At 42.8% G+C, this 7,240-nt stretch overlaps 1 pseudogene; it reads left to right on the forward strand.

The window, feature by feature from the left end:
* Window positions 1–2,715: 2,715 nt before the first annotated feature.
* The window catches only part of LOC102845438, a 6,106-nt pseudogene continuing 1,581 nt past the window's right edge, over window positions 2,716–7,240 (forward strand).

The raw sequence follows: 7,240 nt of genomic DNA on the forward strand, positions 1-7,240 counted from the left end.
TGAGAAAAATGGGTTCAATACTGTATACTGCACTGAAACAGATGAGGGAGAAAACTGTCTAAAAGGGATATGTGGTTAGATATATTTGTCATGATGGGAGTCCAGAGCGAAGGCTGCATAGTGGAGTGGACCTGGGGGGAGGGATTATAAAACAATGAAAGAATTTTTCTTTCACTTTTCCAAGAGAGTAGTACACTGGGGGGGGAGGGGTAGGAGGGGTGAAAAGTGCATTAACAATTTTCTCTGCAACAATTTTCATTGAAACTAACAAAAAACAGAAATACTATGAGGCGTTGGAAAACATGGAACTCATAAAATTTATACAAAATGCGTGACCCAGGAGGACATTCTGCTGAGTGAAATATCTCAGTCACAAAAGGATAAATATTGCATAGGGCCACTGTTGTAAAAAGGGACTGATATTGGGGTTGAAGGAAGACTGAGAAAGAGGAGATAATCAACGTAAATGTATACTGCATTGAAACAAATGAGGGAGAGAACTTAAAAGGGATATACGATTAGGTATTATTGTCATGGCAAGAATACAGAATGAAGGCTGCACAGTGGAGTGGACTTGGGAGGAGGGACTGTGTAACAATGAAAGAATTTTTCTTTTACTTTTCAAAGAGACGAGAGAATTGGGAGGAGGGAGAGCAGGGAGAAAAGTACAATAATAAATGAATGGAAACCCTAAATCTCTGTAAACTTTCATTAAAATTGATTTTATTAAAAAAGTATATACAAGACTTGAATATCCTTTGAAAATTTTGAATTAACACATTTTAAAAATTAATAAAAGCCCAAATCTTAACAATGAACACAAACAAAAACAAACTAACCTTCATTCAATTTTCAACACAGAAATTCATGGAATTTCCATCAATTCACTCTTCAATTTTTCTGGTTAAGTTTTAAAAGTGCAAGAATATATGGGAATACAGTATCTACCCTCTAACAACTCTCACAATGGTAAACTCAAAATGCATTATAATAAGCATACACAAAATGTTTTAGTAACAGAAAGAGGACTAATTAACCTATCAGAGGAATGAAACTCAGTTAAGTTTTCAACAAAGGTTATTCTTTTACTTAACTGTTAAAAACTGAAAAAGGGCTTACCATTCTAAAGGAGAAAAGGGGGGCAGTCAATTTTTAATAGGGGGGAAAAGGTAACTTATTGAATGCCTGCTATGTATTAGATACTTCCAAGCACTTTAATCTTTGAAAGATATAATACTGTTGTTATCAGTTACCCTGGAGTAGACTACCAACAGCAAACCCAAAAACAATGGATTTGAACCTTGACCTATCCTGTGCCCACCTCACTTGAACCCACTGAGCCAGTTCATGTCATTAAAGGATTCTGACCCTCTGTCACCTTTCCAGGCATGATGTCCTTTACCAAGGACCTTTTTTTTTCTTTCTTTCTTGTTGTGTACTAGAGTCAGATTTGACTGGTACAGAAGAGATTGCTCCTCCTTCTCCAGCAGAGGACCTGGTGGATTCAAACCCCACACCTTCAGGACTGCAGCACATCCAAGGACCTCTTAACATGTCCAAAATATCTAAGATGAAACTTCTCTTTTCTTGCCTCCAAGACATGTATTATTTACAGAACAGAATTGAAATTCAAGAGTTTAACTCAAATTCACAAATGTCAATTAAATTTCAAGTAATACTCTCCATGAGGTTTGAGGTTATAAATCTTAACAGAAGTTTACTGCCCATCTTTCCTCAGCGAAGACAACTGTGTGACTTTCTGAAGCCAAGAATGCCAGTAAGATGTTTGTATTTTATTCAATGGCATTTGACGACTGTGATGATCCCAGCAAATTTAGCTACCACTGAGAAGAATCCAGAACACTTTACTGTGCTCATGCAAAACCTGCACACAGACCACGAAGCAGCTATTCAAACAAAACAAAGGAACACTACATGGCTTAAAATAAAAAGGGATTGTGTTACAGTGTTGTATGTTTTCTCCCTTTTTATTAAATCTGTACACTAAGTCATTCAAGAAGCTAGACTTTATTAAGAGCGCGACTTTAAGATCAAAAGAATATTTATCAACAACCTGCATTATGCAGATGACACAACCTTGCTTGCTGAAAGTGAGAACTAGGCTTATATCTCAACTTCAAGAAAACAAAAATTCTAAGGGGGGGGGGCGTCACCTGCATTGGGGCTGGAGCACAGAGGGAAGCTCCTACCTACCCCCTATGCCCCCATCCCCGGCCCGCACGCCACTCGGCCCACAAGATGCAGGGGTTGACGCACCAGACTGGCCAGTCTAAGACAGAGCCACCAGGCGCCCCTGGCCCCAGTGTCCCCGGAGGCACCATACCCGCTCTGCTGGAGTACCCCAAGCTTTCCAACGCCATGGCCAGAGTGCTGCACAGGCACATCAAGATGGAGCAGGAGTGCAAAGGGCAGGAGGAAGAAGAGGTGGACAATATGATGGAACAGAAGATGAAGAAGACCAAGAGAGGACAAAGAAAAAGGAGATGGAAGAGAGAATGTCAATAGAGAAGACCATGGAACAAATTTCTGAAGTTGCAGGAGAAGCTTTTGGCCCTTCAGGAGAAGCATCAGCTCTTCCTACAACTCAAGAAAGTCTTACACGAGGAGAAAAACGGAGGCAAAAACAGCAGAGTGATCAAACCATTCTGTCATCAGCCGAGCTTGACTGTTCACACAGAAACACACCTTCTAAGCATGCAGGGGTGCCCTGGAACCCTTGTGGCAGCTTTCCCTAGGACTCCTGAGCACGGGCAATTCCAAGACAGCCCAGGAGGTGCCTATGGCACTGCTCTGCTGCCACCTCACTATGGGCCCACACAGCCAGACTACAGTCCTAGTCAGCAGCTCAGAGCACCTTCAGCCTTTCCTGCAATGCAGTACCTGTCTCAGCCACAGGCACAGCCCTATCCCATGCACAGCCACTTTCAGCCCACCCAGACAGGGTTTCTCCAGCCTGGCAGTAACTTATCCTTGCAAAAGCAGATGGAACATGCTAACCAGCAGACTGGGTTCTCTGACTCTTGACTCATCCTCCTTGTGCTCCATGCACCCCCAAGCTCTGCACCCAGCCCCAGGTCTCCTTGCCACCCCAACCCCCACCAGCAGAGTTCCCTGTGCAAATGCAGCCAGCAGGAATGTCAGACTTTACAGCTACCAGCCAGCCTGACCCTCGACTTCCTTTTATCCAGCACAGCCGAACACACGTTTCAACCACAAGTGACATCAGATTTTTATCATCAACCTCCACCATGGGTGAGGGTTCCCTATCTTTGTGTCCCAGACCAGCAAAATCTGCCACTGCCCAAGGGGGGGGGGACGACACGGGACACCAAACCTCATCAAAAAGCTATTTCATTAAATTCTTCTGTATCTGCCAATTCCTTTCGATACAATGACTCGGTATATTCCTTCCATCTTCTTTTAATACCTCCTGGATCATTTAACATTCTATCTAAAGCATCCTTGATTGTAGCAACTTGAGGTTTGAATCTGTTCTTCAGTTCCTTGAGCTTAAGAAATGCTGAACGAGTTTGACCCTTTTGATTTTCCAACTCTAGCTCCTCGCACATTTCACTGTAATATTTTGCTTTGTCATTCTGTGCTGCCTTTTGGAATCTTCTGTTCAGCTCTTTAGCGTCTTGGATTCTTCCTATGGTGATGAAGGCAGAAGTTCAAGCTGCTTTGAAGGAAATAGCAAAAAATAAGGCCCCCGGAATAGATGGTATACCAATTGACATATTTCAGCTAACAGATGCTGCCGTGGATGTGCTCACCAAGTTGTGCCAAGAAATGTGGAGAACAACCACTTGGCCAAATGACTGGAAGAGATCTATATTTGTTCCCATCCCAAAGAAGGGTGACCCAACTGAGGGTGGAAACTACAGAACAATCTCATTGATTTCACATGCAAGCAAGATTCTACTGAAGATTATCCCAAAACGATCAGAACAGCACATCAGCAGAGAACTGCCAGAAGTCCAGGCTGGGTTTAGAAGGGGACGTGGTACTAGGGATATTGTTGCTGATGTTAGATGGATCTTGGCTGAAAGCAGAGAATACCAGAAGAATGTCTATCTGTGTTTCATTGATTATGCAAAGGCATTTGTGCGGATCATAAACTGTGGCTGACTCTGAGAAGAATAGGAATCCAAGAACATTTAATCGTGCTAATGCAAAACCTATACTTGGACCAAGAGTCAGTCGTCAGAACGGAGCAGGGCAACATTGCATGGTTCAAAACTGGGAAGGGTGTACACCAGGGATGTGTCCTATCTCCATACCTTTTCAACCTGTATGCAGAGCAGATTATCTGAGGGGCTGGGCTCTGTGAGGAGAAGCGTGGCGTTAGAATTGGTCGAAGATCTATCAACAATCTGCGTTATGCAGATGACACAACCCTGCTTGCTGAAACTGAGGAGGACCTCATGAACTTACTGCAGAGGGTCAAGGACTGCAGCCTTCAATATGGACTGAGGCTCAATGTCAAGAAGACAAAGATTCTCACCACTGGACCAATTGGTAGCATCAGTATGGATAGTGAAGAGATTGAGATTGTTCACAGCTTCAGTTTGCTCAGCCCCACGGTCAACACTCTTGGCACCAGCAGTCAGGAAATCAAAAAGCGTATCGCGATGGGAAAGTCTGCTGTTAGGGACCTCTCTAAAGTAATCAGGAACAACGGTGTCTCTCTGGAGACTAAGGTGCGCCTGATACAGGCCATGGTATTTGCAATCGCTTGTTATGCCTCAGAGAGTTGGACAATGACTAGGGAGGACAGAAGGAGAGTGGATGCTTTTGAGCTGTGGTGCTGGAGAAGAGTACTGAATGTACCATGGACTGCCAGGAAAACAAAAGATTCATCTTGGGGAGGATTAAACCAAGCAACTCCTTGGAGGCAAGGATTCTGGGGCTTCGTCTGACATACTTTGGACATGTTGCCAGGAGGGACAGGTCCTTGGAGAGGGACATCATGCTTGGGAGGGTGGAGGGATGGCGCAGGAGGGGAAGACCCTCTATGAGATGGAATGATTCGGTGACTGGGGTAATCGGGATGGGTGTGTCAGAGGCAGTGTGGTTGGTGCAGGGCAGAGCAGGGTTTAGGGCTGTTGTATACAGGGTCGCTATGAGTCGAAAACGACTAGACGGCACATAACAACAACAACAAAAACAACAGTCAAAAGGCCAATAAGCAGCACGATCATGACAGATGGCGAAAAGACAACAACCTCATCTTACTTGGATCCACAATCTACATCCTGGCTACCCACAGACAAGAGATCAAAAGATGTGCTGAAAAAGTCTGCTGTTTAATGACCTCTCCAAGATGTGAAGGAACAATGATGTCAGTTTAAAGAAAAAGGTACGTCCAATTTGATCCACAGTCTTTTCAATTACTTGAAATGCCATCTGAAAGTTGGGACAATTAATAAGGATGACAAAGAATAATCAATGCCTTTGAGCTGTAGTGCTGGAGATCTTGACATGACATTGTGAAAAATGGCATTACACAATTGTAATTAGTGTTATAAAATGAAAAGTGTATGAATGAATGAAGACCAATTTTTATTTATAGGGATATCTGCATTATGCAGATGACACAACCTTGCTTGCTGAAACTGAGGAGGACACAGAGGCACTTGCTGCAGAAGGTCAAGGACTTGCAGTCTTCAATATGGATTGAGGCTCATTATCAAAAAGACAAAGATTCTCACCATTGGGCCAATTGGCAGCATCTGGATGGAAAGTGAAGAGACTGAGATTGTTAATAGCTTTATTTTTTTGGGTTCCACAGCCAACACTCTTGGCACCAGCAGCCAGGAAATTAAAAGACATATTACAATGGGAAAGTGGGCTGTTAGGAACCTCTCCAAAGTACTGAAGAGCAATGGTTATCACTGTGGAGACTAACGTGTGCCTGATACAGGCCATGGTCTTTGCAATCACTTGCTATTATGCGCCAGAGAGTCAGACTAGGGATGATACAAGGAGAATTGATGCCTTTAAGCTGTGGTGTTGGAGAAGAGTAATGAATATACCATGGACTGCTAAGAAAATGAACAGGTTGATTCTGGAGAGGGTTAAACCAGGCTGCTCCTTAGAGACAAAGATTCTGAAGCTTTGTCTGACATACTTTTGGACATGTTGCAAGGAGGGACCAGTCCTTGGAGAAGGAAGTCATGCATGAGAGGGTGAAGAGACAGTGCAGGATTGATTGAGTGACTGGGGTAATGGGGGTAGGTTTGTCAGAGACAGTAAGATTGGCACAGAATAGGGTTGTTGTACATAGGGTCACTATGAGTTTCAGGTGACTCAACGGCATATAACAACAACAATCACAGGGAAGCAGAAAAAGGGTTATTAGAACATGAATGTCATTAATATCACAGAGAACTCTGGTGACATAGGGTGCTCACACAAGAAGACTACCAGCCACCAGCACTCCTCAGGATAAAGATGGACAATCACCTCCCTTGCCATTTACAGCCTCTAAATTCCCTGAAGGGTCAGCTATAAGTCATTTCCCACTGAGTGACAATGAGCTGAGCTAAAATGAGTTGAATTAATGTCATAAAAAGATATGTTCTAATAACAACAATGCATACAAAGAGTGTATAATGCAAAAATGATTTAGAGACATTCCTGATTAAATTGCTTCTAGCTATGTACCTGCAGTATATTAGTAAAAACAGAGTAGCTTTTATGTTCACAGGTTTGTTTCCTCCGTTTGAAGAATCACTTAACAACATTTTTGCAAATTTATCTAACATCTTTTGAAGAAAAAATTCACTTCATACTAATGTTATTAATTTGTTCTCAGTTAAATAATTACATAAAATTTTGATTTGTGAGATGAATAAACTGAAGCATAAGCACACACACAAAAAGATACCTTCTGATGGAATTCTGGTGGCCTACTGGAAAGAAGCTGCACTGCAATCTCAAAGGTGCACGGTTCAAATCCACCAGATGCTCTTCTGGAGAAAGAGGGACAATCCCCTCCAGTACCAGCAGATTCAATATGACAATACACACAAAAGGAAAAAAATGTTTTTTTTAAAAAAAGACATGTTCTGGTGGCCTAGTGGCAAGAAGATGCACTGCAATCCCAGAGGATCACGGTTCGAATCCACCAGATGCTCTGCCGGAGAAGGAGGCGCAATATCCTCCTGTACCAGTCAGGTCTGATTTGACGGTACACGCACACAAAATAATAAAAAAT

This window comes from Elephantulus edwardii, unplaced genomic scaffold (assembly GCF_000299155.1).
Source record: "Elephantulus edwardii isolate Elephantulus edwardi_28Jun2011 unplaced genomic scaffold, EleEdw1.0 scaffold00453, whole genome shotgun sequence".
Lineage (NCBI taxonomy): Eukaryota > Metazoa > Chordata > Mammalia > Macroscelidea > Macroscelididae > Elephantulus > Elephantulus edwardii.